Source organism: Schistocerca cancellata, chromosome 8 (assembly GCF_023864275.1).
Source record: "Schistocerca cancellata isolate TAMUIC-IGC-003103 chromosome 8, iqSchCanc2.1, whole genome shotgun sequence".
Taxonomy (NCBI): Eukaryota; Metazoa; Arthropoda; class Insecta; order Orthoptera; family Acrididae; genus Schistocerca; species Schistocerca cancellata.
The window spans coordinates 304485105-304497351 of NC_064633.1; positions in this window are offsets into that span (position 1 = coordinate 304485105).

Genomic DNA, 12247 nt, shown 5'->3' on the forward strand with positions numbered 1-12247 from the left:
ATTTTGATTCTAAACCTTGATCCCTATCTCTTCTCTAGTGAGTTCATCTTCTACTCGTACCACGTCGTCAGCTTACGTCCTCCTTGTAGAGGCCTTCAAGTGTGTCTCACCAATCCGCTCTGTCCTTACCGTTTAACACCGCTGTTCCTCTTTAAGTCTCAATGTTAACGCCCTTGCTTATAGTTGCTATGAAGACCATCTTCACTTTTCTATATGAAATAACAATCCTTCTGAGGTCCATTCCTTTTTCGATTCTTCTGAAACCATTTCGCCTAGGCTTCTGTGCACTGTATTGTTGTCTTTTCCTAAACATTTTTGTACTTCCGTTTTTCATCGATCAGTACCCCACGTCTTTCCACAATGATTCTTCCGGACAATTCTGCTCTTCATCTTTAATAAACTGTTGAGTAAGTGTATATATGTTCTTTTTAACCCTTACAATCAATTATCTGATTACAGAATCACTGTCTGACCATAATTTAATCCAGCTGGAATCTTGTGCCATCAGTTTTCCAACTATACCTCCTCCTTTTGGATGTTTGAACAACGTATTGGATGCTACTACTATCTGAAATTTACAGCAGAGCTCAATTACACTCTCTTGCGTCTCGTTGCAGATACTGAATCAAATTCCAGTATCTCTGTATTTTATTACTTCCCCAGCGACAGTGTTTCAGTCAACGGTGCTAATTATCTATGTACTTACCTCCTTCCACATACTGAATGACACGTTCAGTATCGCCATATGTCTTAACTATCTCTTCATATTTCTCTTGTGATGTGCGCATGTAACTGATGATGTGCACATATAATGAGCTATTTTTTTGGTGTGGTTTGCTGTTAAGTCTGCTGGTAATAATCCCATCACTAAATTGTTCACAGAACTTTACCACCGTCCCACTTTTCTGTTCGTGACTAATCTTACTTCCGTTATACAATTTCCTGCTGTTGTTGATATTATATTATATTCGCCTGGCAAGAAATCCTTATCCTCATCTAATTTCAGTTCACTAACACCCACAATAAGCCTGAGCCACTACATGCCAATTTAAAGGTCTTCTAGCTTTCCTAAATTCATACTTCTGAAATTCCATGTACCTACAAGGAAAATGTTACCCTTTCGTTGTTTATTCACTCTTCTTCTCATGGTCACATGCCTCTTTGCAGTCCTTTCTCAGGGATCCGATCCATGGACTAGTCCTACAGAGATTCATTAAGCAATTTCTGTATAGGTTTCTATTGTGTATCCTATATTCACGCTGTTGGTCATTGCTGATTCTACCGCCGTTTCGGGCAGTTTCCCACTCCAAGCGGTAGAGGATCCACTTAAACTTTTGTCCATTTCTCCGTCGTCTTTGACAAGGCCGTTGGCTGAACGAAGGAGACTCCATACACAGGAATTTTTCGGCACCCGTTTATTAATGCTTTTTATGCAGAATTTAATCGGGGCTGGGTTCGAACACAGGACAAAGAGAATTTCTGAGTAATTAAGAGATAATCTTCTGGAAAAAAGCTAAACCTGCAGAAGTAAGTATCGGAACTGGACAAAAAATGTAAGACAAATCAGCAAACGAAAACGGATTTTGAGTATAGCAACGCACAACACACAAGAGCTAAATACTAAGGAGGAAGAGGAGCAATGAGGCAAGTTTAAGATGAATATAACTGTCCGTACAAAAAGGGACACGAAGTGAACAAACTATAAAGTGTATTCATTTTTACAGCGTGACTGAAAAATCTAGAAGCACAGAAGTGGAAGTATCGCTCACAGTAAACAAACAATAGAACAACAACCTAGCTGATGGCAATGGCGACAGACCGAGATAGGTCGAGAGTATAGACTGAATGTCATGGGTGGATACTTGACGACGAGTGTTCATCAGAGACGAGTGTGTCGTCTGGTGCGCCCCAGGAAAGTGTGACCCCGGGCCGCTCCCATTTTCGATATACATAAATGATCTGACGGACTGGGTGAGCAACAATCTGCGGCTATTTTTGATGATGCTGTGGTATACGGGGAGGTGTCGTCATTAAGTGAGTGTAGGACGACAGAAGCAGACTTAGGAAGAATTTGTAACTGGTATGATGAATGGCAGCTAGCTCTACAGGTTGCAAAATGTAAGTTAATGCAGATGAGTAGGAAAACAGTCCCGTAACATTAGAATAAAGCGTTAGTAGTGTGCTGGTTGACAGTCACATGCATTAAATTTGTAAACGTAACGTTTCAGAGCGATATGGAATGGAACGAACATGTAAGGATTGTAGTATGGAAGGTGATTGATCGGTTTCGGTCTATTGGGAGAATCTTAGGAAGACATGGTTCATCTGTAAAGGAGATCCCATACAGGACTCTGGTTGGATACGTTCCTGAGATCCGCTCAAGCGTCGGAGATCCCCAGCAGGTCGAATTAAAGGAATACGTCGAAGTAATTTAGAAGCATACTGCTAAATTTGTTACCGATGGATTGGATCATCACGTGAGTATAACAGGAATGTTATGTTAACTCAAATAAAAATCCGTAGAGGGAAAACGACATCCTTTTCGCGGAAAAGCAATTGAAGCCGATTGCAGAACGATTTTACTGCCGCCAACGCGTAAGTAGTGGGAAGATAAGAGAAATTAGGATTTGTGGGAAGTCATATACAGTAGATACTGATTTACTCACGCTCTATTCGCGAGTGGGAACAGGAAATTAAATGAGTGGTAGTAGTACAAGAGGCACTAGACTATGCTCCACACTGTAGCTTGCGGAGTACACATATGGCTGTAGGTCAAGAAAGGATGTTTTCTACATAGAAACATTCATGACCTACTGTTGCAACAGTAGACACATGGACTAATATCAGTGAGAGTACTTGTTGTCCACAAGTTAACTTTCTGTATTGGAACCATTCGTGCCTTTTGGCACCGTATTCTATGACTAGTTACGGTTAATTACAAGGTGTGTGATTTGCGAATGGGCGTGTCAAGCCGAAACCGGTGGCCACTGTAGCAAAATCTGTATACCATTGCAACTGAGATGAACGATATATATATATATATATATATATATATATATATATATATATATATATATATATATATATATATATAATTTCCTCAGTACTTACTATGGAGTAAGGAAGTTGTAAGCTCTTCAAACCATTTTGTGAAAACATTTGCGCGGCACATTTTTTAATGAGTATCTCTACTTGATACTTTCACTCCTTAGAAATTACAGAAGGGCAACATGATAGACAAAAGTTGTGTAACCTCTCCATTCGTTTCTTCCTTCATTTCTCACCTATGTTACATTTGCACTATTACCTGTCTGAGACAACCGTTAATTAAAACAGTCTCTGCTCTAATGGAATTTTATTAGCCTCTAATTCATTAATTGCACATTACCGTATGAGGAAGTTTCAGTTCATATTCTTAATTAATCGGTATTTGCCAGCCTCTGCGTCTCATTGAAGTCATTGGTTTTTTATTTGGCCTCCAATGCGAGTAAACTATTTTGCTGTCAACAATAACAAAAATTTTTCAATCGCAAACATGAACTTACTGCCGCGAAGTAACTAAGGAGTGTTACTCTTCTAATAGCAATAAAGGAAAACTTCTTAATCGCTAAACACAGAAGAAGTAATTAAAATTTTCTATACGACAATATGTACAAACAGATTTGTATCGTCATTACCATTTGGAGTACAAACAAGATTATAATTTACTCCCAAATGGTGATTATATTTTTCTAAGGCAATGTAGTGAGATCAAAAAATTTCTGACGAAGATGAATCTCAGACAGTTTAGGACTGCCTTATCATTCTGCAAAGGGAAACCAGTAATGGTTGTAGGAAATGGTATGTAAAGATTTCTCAATTCTGCGAGGAATTGTTCTCGAAGATGCTGGAATTCTGAAGTGCTTCGGACCAAATTAATAATATCACCGTCCTCTGACTTACTAAAATCACAAGCATCTAAGTGTTTTAGTTTTAAGCAATACAATTAAGCTGTTCTGACTGAATCTCACCCTACTGATTGTGGACTGATATTTCATGAAACCAAGATAAGCGAGATATACGATTTGATCGCGTCCACAATATTTTGCGCTATTTATATTTGATCTGTCCCACGTCCCGCGTCTCATCTCGCTGTTCCTTAGTTTCCACGCTTGTTTGATTTTAAAAAATCTGAGAATGACAACTGGATTCCAAAGTAACTGTGGGTATAGCAGCTTCCTTGGCCACCTGGTACGGTTTCATTGTACAAAATGCATGTTTGAGATTTTATCCAAAGCAAAAAACTGTGCTTATTTGGTAGAGAGCACTGTAATACGATGTTCTGAAGTGAAACATACTAAATGACCATGATTTCCACTGTTTCCGCTGCATGAGAAAAGGCTGATAATTGAAGCTTTTACTGTTCGTACTTTGAGCCCTCAGTGTTCATATGTAAAGGTTCGCTCCATTTTTAAGGAGAAACGTGGTGGCTATCAAGTTGAGTTTTCTACCCGTCGTTATCTCTAAGTAGAAGCGTCGTTATCTCTAAGTGGAGCGATACGTGTGCGTAACCGAAAAGGCCATTCATACATAGGAAATCTCTTCAGTGTTCTGATACTCCTTCATAGACTTTTCAACTTGTGAAAAAATGTGTAATTCGATATTGTAATCTGTTTTCCAACAGAGTGGAATGTACCACATTTACGGATACAGTTAAGCCTATATTTAATGTACACAGTACAACCATACTCAATCCTGGTCCTAATTGTTGACCGATAAGGTGTACTTGTATAGGACTGTAAGATGGATTTACCAAGATTCAGCCCCAGAACAGTTACAGCAAATGTTTGGTCACCATAGATTTACCTTGCGTTGACGTGTGTACGTCATTAATGAGAAATCAGTTGGTACGACTTGGGTGCAAACAGGTTGAGTAAACCACTAATTCCATATTTGTGTCCCTATTTAGCTGTCGATAAACTCGGCCTCGCGAATTACTACATAACTTGCCTTATGTTAAGTATTCTAGTGACGGCAGACAGATTTTATCCTGCAGTACTGACTGAGTGTTTTAAAATAAATCAGCGATGTCTGTCATTTTTGCTACCTACAACAATTATTAAATTTTGTTAGTAGTGAGTTCGAAATATAATACTTTGATAAACTTTGTTAGAATGTATTGGAAGACACGATTGTCGAAAGGTAACGTTCCTCCCGCTTGACTAATATAATTTTCCTATAATTTATCTCCTATTCATGGACAGGATGGCAGCCACTACTTTCACTTATCATCACTTTGTATTAAATTTACTGCCAAGACTTCACAACCATATGGATGTCACAAATGTTTATTTTATAAAAGGATAGTAAATGATTAGCTTGTTTCGGCCCGAGGGTAGATAAGTTTGATAGTAGTGAAACTAAGGATATATGATGTTAAGTGATCAGCTGAGTATGGGAGGCGAGCGGAGATCAGTTTGATGCTAGAGGAACTAAGGATATTAACATCGTTGTTACGTAACCCTTATGTGAGATTCCGCAAGCGCTCCAAATCGTTTGAATTAGATGCCTTACTTATTTCACGAGTAAATGTATCGTACGGTTATTGTGAGGTTGGGGACTACGTCTTTTGTTCTGGGTGCTGGGCTCTGGGAAAAATTTGGACAGACAACATTATGCTGAGGAAGCAAGTTCAGTTGTATGAGGAGGCGGTATGAATTAGCATTTGAGGTAGTGCTTGGTGATTAACTGCGGGTGTTTCGCATAAGAGCAACTGAAAATTAGGATAATGTTTAAAGAACTGGAACTTTTTTGTGTGTGACCGTTTGTCGCAGTTTTGGGATAGGTAATCCTTGCAACTAGGGCTGCGGTGAATTTTTGTGGACAGCTTTACTTGCTTTCATTTTTGTGCTTTTTGTCGTGTGTTAAAGCAGTACGGAGTCAGAGATCGCCATTGGTGGACGAGGATTCTGGGTATAGGACGGATAGATGCACTTATCTCAAATTATTTCCAATGTGAATAGCTTTACGATTGTTTAGGTTAGAAGTAGAATTAATTTTAGCTTGTGTTTGATAGGTGGTTACGTCTAGCACAACTCCTCAGATAATGGCGGTAAATGTTGACGGATCTTGAGCCTGTGTGTGTGGTTCGGGTGTAGGACTACATAAGGATACCATGGAAGTATATCAGTTAAAGACAGGTATGGAGAGTTCCGAGAACAGTAGTACGAATCGTATCAGTTGTCAATAGGATTATAACTGAAGTATAGTAGCAGTGATATGGATGACGGTAAGATCGGTTAAGTGCTTCTATAATTCGGAACTAAGGTTCAAGTGATGAAGACATATATGTGGGAGCAGAAGAGATCTCTACAGAAATGATTTCGATAGGGTTGATTCTGAGGGAGTCGATTTTAATTTTCTGCGGAGCAAAGATTGAAAAGTAATATGTGGAATCACTCTTGATACGACTGTAAGTGGTGTAGCGGGATCAGGATGACTGGTTTGTTGCAATGGGTGCAACTAAATTTCGTTTATACACTTTGAAGACATGTTAATTACACCCAAGCCGGCCGCGGTGGCCGTGCGGTTCTAGGCGCTGCAGTCCGGAACCGCGGGACTGATACGGTCGCAGGTTCGAATCCTGCCTCGGGCATGGATGTGTGTGATGTCCTTAGGTTAGTTAGGTTCAAGTAGATCTAAGTTCTAGGGGACTGATGACCTGTTAAGTCCCATAGTGCTCAGAGCCATTTGATTTAGCCAGTTACACCCAAACAAGAAAAATATCCAGTAAACATTGCTTCTAAAGTGGATACCTTAAGAGCTATGACAATTCTTCTTCTTCTATGCAAATTCAAGACAGTTCCCTTACATCAAAACGAGATAATAATGTCTAGTAAACTTAGGCTCTAAAATGATTACCTTAACAGCTACGAGCACTTATTCACCTTCGAAATTGTGAAACAAATTTCTTCTACTACAAGTTCTTCGTTTTCCGCAATTTGGTTGGAGGTAGTAGGAACCGAAGTGAGAAAAAAAGTGCATGATCTGTAAAATGCGTGCCTTAAGGCCTATGAGCCCTACTTCAATAAAAGAGATGCGTCACAGTAGGCAAAATAAATAAGTTTCCTCAGCTCTTAAGTTATATATTTTAGAGCCAATGGTTACTCGTCATTTTTTTCTCGGTTTGGTCAATACTTTATCCTCAAAAAATATGGAAAGCAAAGAGTCTGCAGTAGATGTGTCTCACAGCACCGAAAACGAATTAGTGCTCATACCTAATAAGGTATGTACTTTAAAGATCATGTTTACTAGACTTTTCTGTTTGTTTTGTTATAAGGAACCTGTCCTTAGGGTCTGCAAAAAGACTTTAGTTAAACTCTGTAGACCTCTTAAGCACAAGCCAAGAATTACGTTCATGAGCCGTACGCAGGCACATGTGCCATGGTGGTCAGCCTCGATTGACACTTAAGCCACCGCCATGACACGCTGTCTGCATGCAATGAGGGGGAAGAGGGAGAACTGTAAACGCACCACATTGATATGCCAGTGTAGTCGCATTTCATACAACTTCGTTTTATATTTCACATTTCTCAACACCATAGCTTACAACCAAAACCAATTTTCAGTATTATTTAACTTTATATTTGGCGCGCTGAGTATATAATATAATAATTATATGTTATGCACCGTCGGCATATGGACGGACAAAGACTATTTCACAAAATTTAGCACTCAGGTTGCCAAGCAATCGTGACGTATTTAGTTTCATAACAGAAAAAAAAGCTTTCACACAAATATGGTGATCGAAATATTGTAGGACTTTGTAACCTGCACGTGACGAAAGCAATGTAGTGGACCTGGGCAGTTTTAATGTAAAATTATTTGTCTTTAAAACGAGACTTACCTTGCAGGTCAATCAGTTACATCTGTACAAGAGCGCTTTCGTGTCAAATGGCAAAGGGTCTTGAAAACAGCTCTAAAACCCTCGAAAACAGATTTAAGATTGTCAGAGTCCTGAAAACTTTTAGGAGACTGTCCTTGTTATTCCTGCAAGGCCACAATGAATTCTTCAAACCTGACATTTTCTGTAAAGGCAGTGACCCGAGGGAACTGGACACTGTTTGTCAGAATGTGTCCCTTCAATAAGACTATTTTCTTTTTACACACACCCCAACCAATCTTTTTAAATACTCCCCATCGAATAAGAAGTAAGTTGCTCTAATTTTCGTTCAGGCACTGCTTTCTCCCCAGTAAATTCAACAACAGCAAGTTTTAAATCGAAAAAATCGCTCCAGGCATGCCCTTTGGCTTGCTCAAAGTACTTTACCGTAATGTTTAAATCTCCACTCTGTTTAATTCAGTCGAACTGTCGAAAATTATTGCAGCTGGCAGTGGAATAATGCATACGGCTTCAGAAATTTTATCGTTCATATCGCCAATTTCTTCACATGCTGCATGGCTGCAAATTTGACACAAACTGCTTCCTGACTTACAGAACAATAAATCATGTCTGTCAGTCATTGTAATTTTTCGCTCTTTCATTGTCAACTAAAACTTCAAATTGTTTCTGCATGGTATTGTAACATCATTTCACAGCAAATCTGCTGTCTCATCGCTTACGCAACTGCATAATTCATAGAGAAAATTTTCATTCCTTTATTCTTTAGCTCCCATTTTTAAGGGCTTGTGTCGATAGGTCGATAGACTACCTATTTTTTGAGCAAACAGCCACTGTGAACGTCTTACCTACCATGAACAAAGCGAAGGGCCATCTACGCTGTCACCACAATCCTGCCGAGCTGAAGAGAAATTACCACACCGCAGTACTAATTGAAATGCCGTGCTGTACCGAATACTTCCGGGAAGGAACGAACGAAGCGGAGCAAAGCCTAGCCGTGGGCTGCTCGCCGCCCACACAGCAGGCCCACGCGTAATTTGACACGCTGTGGCCGGCTCTGTCGTAGCAGGTCGCGGTGGCGTTGCCGGAGCACGGAGAACTATGTCCTCGGCTGTAACGGAATCATACAGGCAGTGAAAATAACAACAGGTTTGTGTAACAGAATCCTTGCAGTCGTCTAAGAAGTCGTGTGGATGGCACGCGAGACCAAGTTAGCACAAAAGCGGTGGTGTGTTGAGCGTGCAAGAACGCCAGCGGTAGGAGTTGCTTGCGTCCGTACCCTGAGGCTGAATCAACACCGTGGGCTCGCCAACAGCAAAGGTGCAGAAACACCGAACACCAAAACCTGGCGGCAGTAAGTCAGGAACGAGGCGAACCCAAGACTCGTGGATGGCGTCCAGATGTCGATGTAAGCTTAGTCGGTGGAAGCTTGCCCTAGGTCCCCAAATAGGAAGGCACCGTCGAACTATCGGCAGCAACAAAGCTGGGAGCAGACCACAGATCTGCAGCTATTGGAGGTAACGCCCAGTAAGTTGAGGATGGATGACTGGCGTGGAGCATTTCTCAGCGCAAACTACAGTCGATGACAGACACTGCATGGCTGGAGCCGCTCGTATTTATGGCTGCTCGAAACGACCATGCTATGACAGGACATCTCTTTTGACCATGTAGACCACGGAAGTGGGATAGCACTATGGCCCATGCATGGTGCAATCCAGGACACCACTGAGACGGTCTGACGTATACACCATGCTGCGTCGACAATATGCAACCACTGGCAGTAGTGGCAGGACTACATGTGTTGTCCTCGGCTGCCTTCAGTGCCTGAGCACAGAATTTCGCTATATCAGCTCATAATCTTTCCAGATTTTGGCACCGAAATTCCTTGGCAGCAGTTCGGCTCCCCTGGCACAAAGTTACGGGTGCTAGTTAGCAAAGGTAATGGCGTAATATTTCTTCCCTGTGTATAAGACCCGGTCGGCAGGATCGCAGAACATTGTTACTTCAAAAAATCCTTTGAGAGTTCATTTTAAAATTCTTACGTTTTTATACACTTTTCTTTCAATTTGAGCTTATGCTAACTTTGTCCAGTTTCCAATGTTAGATGACAGCTCATTATCTGCTAAGGGTAACCCACTCGGTCGGTATATGTTGTACAGGTAGTTGAGGAGTGTGGGAATTTTTCCACCATAAATACACTCCTGGAAATGGAAAAAAGAACACATTGACACCGGTGTGTCAGACCCACCATACTTGCTCCGGTCACTGCGAGAGGGCTGTACAAGCAATGATCACACGCACGGCACAGCGGACACACCAGGAACCGCGGTGTTGGCCGTCGAATGGCGCTAGCTGCGCAGCATTTGTGCACCGCCGCCGTCAGTGTCAGCCAGTTTGCCGTGGCATACGGAGCTCCATCGCAGTCTTTAACACTGTTAGCATGCCGCGACAGCGTGGACGTGAACCGTATGTGCAGTTGACGGACTTTGAGCGAGGGCGTATAGTGGGCATGCGGGAGGCCGGGTGGACGTACCGCCGAATTGCTCAACACGTGGGGCGTGAGGTCTCCACAGTACATCGATGTTGTCGCCAGTGGTCGGCGGAAGGTGCACGTGCCCGTCGGCCTGGGACCGGACCGCAGCGACGCACGGATGCACGCCAAGACCGTAGGATCCTACGCAGTGCCGTAGGGGACCGCACCGCCACTTCCCAGCAAATTAGGGACACTGTTGCTCCTGGGGTACCGGCGAGGACCATTCGCAACCGTCTCCATGAAGCTGGGCTACGGTCCCGCACACCGTTAGGCCGTCTTCCGCTCACGCCCCAACATCGTGCAGCCCGCCTCCAGTGGTGTCGCGACAGGCGTGAATGGAGGGACGAATGGAGACGTGTCGTCTTCAGCGACGAGAGTCGCTTCTGCCTTGGTGCCAATGATGGTCGTATGCGTGTTTAGCGCCGTGCAGGTGAGCGCCACAATCAGGACTGCATACGACCGAGGCACACAGGGCCAACACCCGGCATCATGGTGTGGGGAGCCATCTCCTACACTGGCCGTACACCACTGGTGATCGTCGAGGGGACACTGAATAGTGCACGGTACATCCAAACCGTCATCGAACCCATCGTTCTACCATTCCTAGACCGGCAAGGGAACTTGCTGTTCCAACAGGACAATGCACGTCCGCATGTATCCCGTGCCACCCAACGTGCTCTAGAAGGTGTAAGTCAACTACCCTGGCCAGCAAGATCTCCGGATCTGTCCCCCATTGAGCATGTTTGGGACTGGATGAAGCGTCGTCTCACGCGGTCTGCACGTCCAGCACGAACGCTGGTCCAACTGAGGCGCCAGGTGGAAATGGCATGGCAAGCCGTTCCACAGGACTACATCCAGCATCTGTACGATCGTCTCCATGGGAGAATAGCAGCCTGCATTGCTGCGAAAGGTGGAATACACTGTACTAGTGCCGACATTGTGCATGCTCTGTTGCCTGTGTCTATGTGCCTGTGGTTCTGTCAGTGTGATCATGTGATGTATCTGACCCCAGGAATGTGTCAATAAAGTTTCCCCTTCCTGGGGCAATGAATTCACGGTGTTCTTATTTCAATTTCCAGGAGTGTAGATATAGGCTGCACACATGGAGGTCAAAATTAAGATGATAAATGACGTACACCCGCCTATTTCTGTGACTTTATGACACTAATTTCTCCAGAATTGTTGCTTATGCTGAAGAATTTGCTGCGTCCTTCTGCGCTGCTCTTAACTTATCCAGAGAGTTAAGGAGGTTGCGTTCAAAGATACGGTCAGGTTTCGGCGGATATTAAAATGTTAATCAGCCCAGTACAAAAGCGGATGTGTGTAGAATTGTATCCTCTGTCAAGTTTTCTGGGAGACGAAAACCTGGATCTAAAATATGCCACTACTTCCCAGCTCCAACCGTCCTGTAGCCTTGGAATACTCCTGCTCTTAACTATCACTCGATGCTATATGGAACACTGTATGGAACATACCCAGACTGGCTAGCTTTCTGTAAATAGGATTCGGTGCCAGGAACCTTGCAGGCATCTTCCGATAGTGTTCCTCCTTACCTTAATTCTGCCTCACAAGATCCTGTACCAGTCCGAATCAACTGGGTCAGGTTTGCAGTTAACTGTCCACTGTGGTGCACTTCCCTATCCAGATATGGTAGGTTACTATAAGGCCACGCTAAACCTCTAAACTGATATTTACAACAATGCAAACATCATCTCAGATACACTGCGAAACAAAGTAGAACAAAATCATAGATCACTACACTAACAAAACAAATGAACAATTCCCCAGAAAAGATAATATAAAAAACATAATACAACTGTTTCCAAACAGTGAAT